Below are 8,793 nucleotides of genomic sequence, written 5' to 3'. Positions count from 1 at the left end.
TCGGCTCTGCAGTTTTACCTGCCTGGCGATGATGTAGCACAACGCACCATCGAATGAGAGTGCTTAGGCTGATGATTATCCTCGACATTGGGTCTTGCCGCAACGTCGAGTTGCCGAACACCGTGGTGTAGAGGGTGAGATAATTCCCAGAGAGAGAGAAAACTCTTAGAAGTGGGCTGTTGGGACAGGGCAGGAACCGTCCCGGATCGACCACCAGCTATGGAATGGCTGGGATCGGGCCCGAAGGTATTCTCGATCTCCCTGGGGTCTTCCCATGAGGGCCGTTTTGGCTTCCGCCGTGGCTGCTGACGGGGTGGTGGTCTGCTGGGAAGCAGACGGTGCATGGGATCTCGGCGGCCAGAGGGTGGTCGAGTCGCGGCTGGGGAGGATATACTTGATATCCTCTGTCTGCTCCTTTACTGTCGAGAACTGCAGCTCGACAGTATCACCAAACAGCCCCCCTTGCGAGATGGGTGCATCGAGAAAGCGGACTTTCTCGGCGTTACTCATCTGTGCAAGGTTCAGCCAGAGGTGTCTCTCCTGGACCACAAGTGTGGACATCGCCCGACCCAGGGCCCGCGCGATCACCTTGGTCACCCGTAGAGCGAGGTCGGTGACGCCGCGGAGTTCCTGCATAAGCGCTGGGTCGGTCTTACCCTCGTGGAGCTCTCTCCGCGCATTGGCCTGATGGACCTGCAGGATGGCCATAGCGTGGAGAGAGGAGACAGCTTGGCCCGCAGCAGAGTAAGCTCTCGACACCTCAGATGCCGAAAAGCCTACGTGCTTTGGACGGGAGTCTAGGTTGAGCCCCTGGGGGACATCGACGTATTCTCTAGCTGCCCCACCATCGAGGGAAGAAAGGGCGATGGAACTAGTTGACGTGTACGCGCCGAAGGGGAGCGTTCCAGGTCGTACTAGGTTCCTCATGCACTTCCGGGGAACACAGCACTGGGGGCGAGTGCGGCTTGGAGCCGCTCTCAAGCCCGATGTACCGTGTATCCAGCCGCGAGCGTTGGGAGAGGCAGTGCGGTGCACCGCAACCCAATGCCGGCGGCCCGGGAAAGCATGGCTGACATTTTGACGTCCGCTTCTTCCTGAGCTCGACCCCCTGAGGGAGGGAGCTTCAAGGAATCGTCGGAGTCTGATGCCAGTAAGTCACCCTCCGATGCTGCAACAGACATATCATCACGTACCGTGTCCGATACGTGATTGAGGAACAAGACGGTGGGACCGTCTCATGGGGAACGGTCAGACGAGCAAGACGAGGTGCGAACGGTCCGAGAGCCAGTGGCTGACGGATTAGCGCTCACAGTAATCCTCATATCACCCTCGCTGCTCGCCGTAGCGGGCGGCAGGGCCGTAGTCCTGCCGTCACGGAACGGGAAGCAGACGAGGTGGTGGCTGAGTCCCGTGGGAACGCAATGTCTGAATCGTCAACCGCCCGCAGTGCGGGCAGGACGTATCCACAACATCTGCCCCAGCGTACTGGAAGCAGACATCGTGTCCGTCCCCCTCCTCGATGAGTGTGTTGCACCCACGAGAACAGCGGGACATGCCACGCTGGAGAAATTTGCTCTTTTAGAGAAAAAACTCGAACACTTCTGGAACCGCCGAGACGCCCAGGGGAAGTCGCCACAGGAAGGGACAGTCCACTGCACCAAGTCGTAGAACAGGCAGTCTTGTAGTTGCTAATTGTAGCGAAGTCTGTTGATCATGAGCGAAGGCTCCGAAGAACAAAAGGTGAATGAATGAGGCACGCCGTCTCCCTTTTATACCCAGATATCCGGGGGCGGAGTCCGGCATGCAAATTTCATTCGCCAATTTTCTTTGGCCTTTTCTAAGAAGTCGGAAGCGATTGGTTCTCAGGGACGAACCCCATCTGTCGGCTCGACACAACGTCGAGAGACCGACAGAAAGGGAAAAACAATTAAAAGTATGCTTACGTAATAGAGCAACATTTAAAGAACTGCAAAAATGTAACCTTGAATTCTTTAAGAGACACAGAGTAATCAGTCAGATAATTCTGCAGTGATGTCTGCTAGAAGCTACATAATGAGATATTTGAGCTCAGGTTGAAAAGGATGAAGCTGCTAGCTGAATGTGACGTTTGGTGTGAGCAGCACCACTGTAAGATGGACATGAGGCAGTAAATGAAAAGACAAAGATGGTTGTGGGTTTTCATACTTAATTTGACAACAAAGTATTTTACGACACATTTGCTCCAGTTTTCTTAAATTTTTAGAAGCTCTGGTCAGTTTTTTAATATGATCATTTTTTATTTTCGTTTGATATCTTTAATCAAAATGCCATATGCAAAAACTTGCTAAACAATGAGATAAGGGATGTCACTTCACTTTGTAAAATCATGTTCAATATTAAAGGAGCTATGTGGAGCTTTTAGCGGCATCTAGTGGTTAGGTTGTGAATTGCAACCCACTTTCAAAGCACGACGGCAGCTGACACAGGACAAACATGTCATCACGTTTTCACTTCTTTCATAAAGTATTTACGAAATGCAAATAATAAAACATAACGCTTCATTATACAGCTCTGAAAACATACACGTAGGTATATTATATTGCATTTCTGTCAATAGATACTCCTAAATATTACACACAGCACCTTTAAATATAATATATAGCCTAGCATAGTTTCTAGTAAATGCACACCATGTATTGTGCAGACCTATCTTAAATGTTTTCTCTTGAAGAAGTATCGTGTAGAAAAGATTGCGGCTGTTTCTTTGTGAGTGAGCTATAAACCCGGTCCCAATCTGATGTTCTGCCATCAAGATTATGTCATTGGTTGCAGGAAATCAATAGCTCATTACTTGCACTTGACTCAAAGATCAGTGCCTTGTTTATTTGCAGCATCTATGGCATTTCAAAACTGTTGCTGTAGCAGCAAATCCCACCGGTGCTTTCTGAGATCCATCAAAACTCAAAGCCATAAGCATCCATTCAGTTCTTAAACCAGCCATACCAATTACACCATGCCTTTCTCATAGAAAAACGAGCTTCATTAGTGGCTGAACATGGTCATTTTTCTTATCCGAGTTCAGACGTAGGCCAGCTGACTAGCTGGGTTTGTAGGCCCGCTCCCATGATGTGCTAAAGGTCATTGCTCAGGTGCACTGGCTGGTTTTGTTCCTGCATCATTAAGCCAGCATGTGGCTTGTAAATGTCAACAGGTAAATCCTCCCCCCAAGCCTTTCACTATGCTTCAGACCATCATTTGTGCAAACTCTTCTTTTCATTTGCTGGCTTGCAAGCATCAGATATTGTCTAATTTCCAGTTTATCACAGACTGATATTGGCGTATCAGAATTGGTTAAGCGTTAGATTGACTGGCTCATGTGATCTAAAAACAGAGTAACACTTGGTTGTCATATATTCATAAAATTGTCAGTAGATTTAACAGTAAAATACCGTATAAATGCTACAGTATAAAACCGTATTTCATAAAACATGCGAAACCCGTAGAATTTACAGTGGAAAGATGTAATTAGTTTTACGGAGTAAGACCGTACATTTAACAGGTAAAAACATATGAAAATACGGTTTATTGGAGTAAAACATTACAGTACACTGTATTATTTGCCGTAAAAAAAGAACGTCTTAAAAATATTCTTATTACAAATAGGCTACATAAACATATCTGACTCCCCTGTGCAGTGTGCACTTAAACCAGTTTTAATATGTGTTATAAAATCATCTTTTTCTGTGTAAAGTTGTAATATAATGACTTCTATACATTGTTTAGCTTAAATTGTCTGCCTAAACCCCCCAAAAAATTTCACCTTGACATTTGTCACTTTTGATAATTTAAATATTGTTTTTATGTAATTAGCAGTGCTTTTACATTTTTAGATTGTGTGAAACAAATTTTTTGTCTCTGAACTCAAGAATGTATTTTATGGTAAAGCAATCAACTCAACAAGCATTTAAAACATAACCGTTAAGCATCATCCAATCAAGATATACGTTGCGCCTTGGCTTCGTGAACAAAGGATGTGATTGGTTGAATACTCATTGGCGCGGAGCACACAGTAACGTAAAGTTTGCGTTCCCGCGTTTCAACAGTGACGATTCTGATGAAGCACTGTCGGAGCTGAACTACAAATCAGTGGAATATATATATATATATATATGTATGGCATTGGGCATATTGGTAAGTTGGATTTAACGGTTTTAGCAGTGTGTGATTTTAAACACGAGTAGAATGTACACTGTTTTCACGGGGCATAAACATATTTAACTAGCCAGCGCATGTAGGCAGACTTGCAAGTCCTAAAGCGTGAGAGCTCTTGATCCGTGGAAATATTCTGTAAAATATATGTTTGTTAAGTACTTTTGCTAAATAGAATCAAGCAGTGCATCGTTTTAAATACGAGTAAGTTAGCATGTAGGCTACACTGTTTAAACATGTCTGGCAGCGGATGTAGTAAAACTCGCAAGCTCTAGATGTCCTGCCCAGTTTGTGAAATATAATTTATGTGTTTGAAACCGTAGTAGAGTGTGTATTTATTCACGTAGTTTAAATGTTTAGCTGTCAGTTCTGTGTGATATCAGTGCAAATCCTTAGGTAGCATGTTTTACATAACAAACTTCACCTTAAACCACGGTGCGTGTTCAAGTGTGCATTTTTACCGTAAACAAAATAGATTCACGTGTTGCTACTCCACATGCCCTTGCTGTCACAAAACTAGAAGTTTTGAGAGTACAGAAATGGTTGCTCAGAGGATGTGAAAGGCATGATTCTTCTACCTCTCTCCTGTTTTGATGAGAAAGAGGAGCTCCTCCATTATGTAGAAGAGACAAGCCTGGCAAAGGATGTGGAGTTAGAAAACCTGCCTGTGACGCCTTGCATTATTGTGTGTGTGGTAAGTGAACGTTTTGTTAATATACAGTAGAACCCTAAAGCTTTAATGATTAAATGTTTAACTATAAAGTTGAGTTTATAAGTTTACATGCCCCTTGCAGAGTATGCAAAATGATAGGGATTAAAGTGATAGTTCACCCACAAATGAAAATTCTGTCATCATTTACTCACCCTCTTATCATTTTAAACTAGAACACAAAAGAAGATATTTAAAAAAATGCTGGTAACCGAACAGCAGTGGCACCCATTCATTTCTATTGTATGGACACGAAACCAACACAAGTCAATGGGGGCCAGTTAACAACATTCTTCAAAATTGTGTTCTGCAGAAGAAAGTCATACAGGGTAAATGCTGAGACAATTTTAATTTTTGGTGAACTATCAATTTAAGAAATAAGATACAAATCATACAAATTGCAATTTTTAATTAGTTCTGCACAGAACAAACTGTTCCACATAATATATGTTTTACATATATTCCACAACACAGATTAATAACTCGGTTTACACAAATCTAAACTTTAGAACTGGTTTATTTCTATTATTTCTAAAATCTATTTTGTGAAATGGTTATTTCAGGGCAGTACTAAATAAACTGCAATTTGTATAATATTCTTGCCATACTGTATATGTAAATACACAATAATCTTACGTTCATAAATTTATGTATATTGCATTGAAATGTATCTACAGGACCCTCCTGCTATGCTGCTGTCCGATTCATGCTAGCTGTGGACCGCAAGATTGTGAATGATGACATCACTTCTTTCATCTCTGCTGTTTGCCTAATGTTCTGCAGTTATTACTGCTCCAAAATTAACTACCCTACTGAACTGGCGTCAGTGCTTGAATTCCTGCAAAGGTATGTAAAGAGACTTAGGAGGGGAGATTCATTACGGTGTAGCTTAATTTACAGACTTATAAATGTTTTTTTTTTCTTTTCAAGGTGTTTTTTTCATCCTCAATCCGGAGAAAGGGAATAAAGGAGGTGGAAAAGAAAAACAAAAAGCTACTCCCAGTCTTCACCCTAATCGCTGACCTTTCTGATCATGAATGGCGAGAGACTTTGTAAAGGTGGTCTGCAGACTGTTTCCAAGTTTATACTCGGGGTGAGAGACTTTGTAAAGGTGGCCTACAGACTGTTTCCAAGTTTTAATCTCTTAAAGGGTTATTTCAGGCTTGAATCAAATTTTCCCCATGTTTTACTTACCCTCAAGGCATCCTAAGTGAATGTAACTTTCTTCTTGAGGAATAATGGAGTCAGAGTAATAATACCACGTATCCTTTTACTTCCAAGCAGTAGAATGGGAGTGAATGGGGGGCAATTTTTTAAATCTCCAAAAAGTGCATCCATTGATCAAAGAGCGGCTCGACACGGCTCCGTGGTCTTAACAAAGGTCTTCTGAAGCGAATCCATGCGTTTGTTTAAGAGAAATATACATATTGACAACGCTATAAAGGATAATGTCCAACATCCGCTGCAGGCGAGCGAGAGGCTTGTTTCTCCGGCAAATGACGCAGAGTCTTCACCCTAAGTAAGTTCCTGTGACGAACACAATTTTTCGCCAATATAAACACCGCCTCTTCTGGGCGGGAGCTTTCGTCGCCATCATTTAACGGAAAAACAAGCCTCTCTTTCGCCTGCAGCGGCTGTTAGACATTATCCTTAATAGCGTTGTCAATATGCATATTTCTCTTAAACAAACGCATTGATTCGCTTCAGAAGACCTTTGTTAAGACCACGGAGCCGTGTCGAGCCGTTCTTCTTTCATCGATGGATGCACTTTTTGGAGCTTCAAAAAATCCCCCCCATTCACTCACATTCTGCCGCTTGGAAGTCAAAGAATACGTGGTATTATTACTTTGATTGCATTATTCTTCAAGAAGAAAGTCACATTCACTTAGGATGCCGTGAGGGTAAGTAAAACATGGGGAAATTTTGATTTTAAGCATGAAGTATCACTTTAAAGGGATAGTTCTCCCCAAAGTGAAAATTCTGTCATTTCCTCACTCTCAGGTTCTTCCAAACCTGTATACATTTTTTGTTCGGTTAAACAAAAAGGAAGCTATTTATAAGAATGTCAGTAACCAAACAGATCTTATCCCTCATTTACTGCCATAGTAGGGAAAAAAAATACTATGGGAGTCAATGGGGGATGAGATCTGTTTGGTAAATGACATTCTTACAAATATATTCCTTTGTGTTTAGCAGAACAAAGAAATATATACAGTACAGGTTTGACATGACAAGAGAGTGAGTAAATGATGACAGAATTTTCATTTTTGGGTGAAGCATCACTTTAAATGTAGACTGGACTGAACGATTTTAATTAAACCACTGTATACCAGTTGAAACACGAGAACAGAAAAATGCACTAATATTTTGTCTTAAATGCCTGCCAGTCTTTATTAAAGATACTTGGGACCTCACTGATGTCTTTGTCTTTTATAGATTTTGATGGGTTTTGATGATTTGATTTAGGTTTGCAAATGTAAGATATTTATCAATTAGTTTAATAGTAATTTTAATAGTTTCTTAAAGGTTAAATCTGAATGTTTAGCAAATAATTATAGGGTTTAACTGTAATTATTACAACATAAACCTTTAAATTAGACAGTGCTGAACTGTAAAAAAGATGGTTATGAACCGTAATTAATACAATGTAAACATTTATATTAGACAGTGTTGAACTGTAAAAAAGATGGTTATGAACCGTAATTAATACAATGTAAACCCTGGAATTTGACCGGTATAAACTGTTTTTATAACAGCACAAACAAGTAAATTAGACAGTTATGAACCGTAAAAAAGAAAATTATCAACTGTAAAATATATGGTACAGTGGGTGCAATCCCGTAAAACCAATAACGTTGCAACCGTATTTTTTACGGTGGATTTCTGGCTACCACAGCTGCCAGTTTTTCACCGTAAATTTTACGGATTTTTTTTTACAGTGTAAGTGTCATCCATCTGCCTCCAGGCTATGTATGTGATGATGTCAGCTGACATGCCAGTGCAATGCCGATGACAGTTTAGTCACTAAATATACAGGCTATACCATCTCCAACAAATTAGTGTTATCCAAGTCTTATCAAGTCATTCTGCTAGGTGGCATTCTTGCAAAGCCTGAATCTGGTGGCCATGCAAAGTTTCAATAACTAATCAAATATTTTAAATAACGAAAAACAAGCAAATAAACAAAAGTGCAATTTTAGGTAAAATCCTAAAATATTCTAATGCAGAGTAATAGGAGGAGGCAGTCTGATATATCAATAAGTCAACTAGATGTTTTAAACAAAAAGTTGGACGTCCCATACTACATTTCCATACGGAGTGCCTTAAAGTGGTCAATTTTTTCCTACTTGTAATGTCTCTGGTATTATTAGGTCGTGACCTCATTGTGCTGGTATATATTTGTATTCCACCAGTAGATGTCAGCACATTTGTAAACTTTCTGTAATCAATTTAAATATTGATTAACATTTTGCTTAAAGGTCCAGTGTGTATTTTTTTCGAGGATCTATTGACAGAAATGCAATATGATATACATAACTACAGTGGGGCAAATAAGTATTTGATACACTGCCGATTTTTCAAGTTTTCCCACTTACAAAGAATGGAGAGATCTGTAATTTTCATCGTAGGTACACCTCAACTGTGAGAGACAGAATGTAAAAAAAATCCAGAAAATCACAATGTATGGTTTTTAAATAATTAATTTCCATTTTATTGCATAAAATAAGTATTTGATACAATAGAAAAATAGAACTTAATATTTGGTACAGAAACCTTTGTTTACAATTACAGAGGTCAGACGTTTCCTGTAGTTCTTGACACACTGCAGCAGGGATTTTGGCCCACTCCTCCATACAGGTCTTCTCCAGATGTTTCAGGTTTTGGGGCTGTCGCTG

Source organism: Triplophysa rosa, linkage group LG11 (genome assembly GCF_024868665.1).
Source record: "Triplophysa rosa linkage group LG11, Trosa_1v2, whole genome shotgun sequence".
NCBI classification, from domain to species: Eukaryota; Metazoa; Chordata; class Actinopteri; order Cypriniformes; family Nemacheilidae; genus Triplophysa; species Triplophysa rosa.
This window is presented reverse-complemented; position numbering follows the sequence as displayed.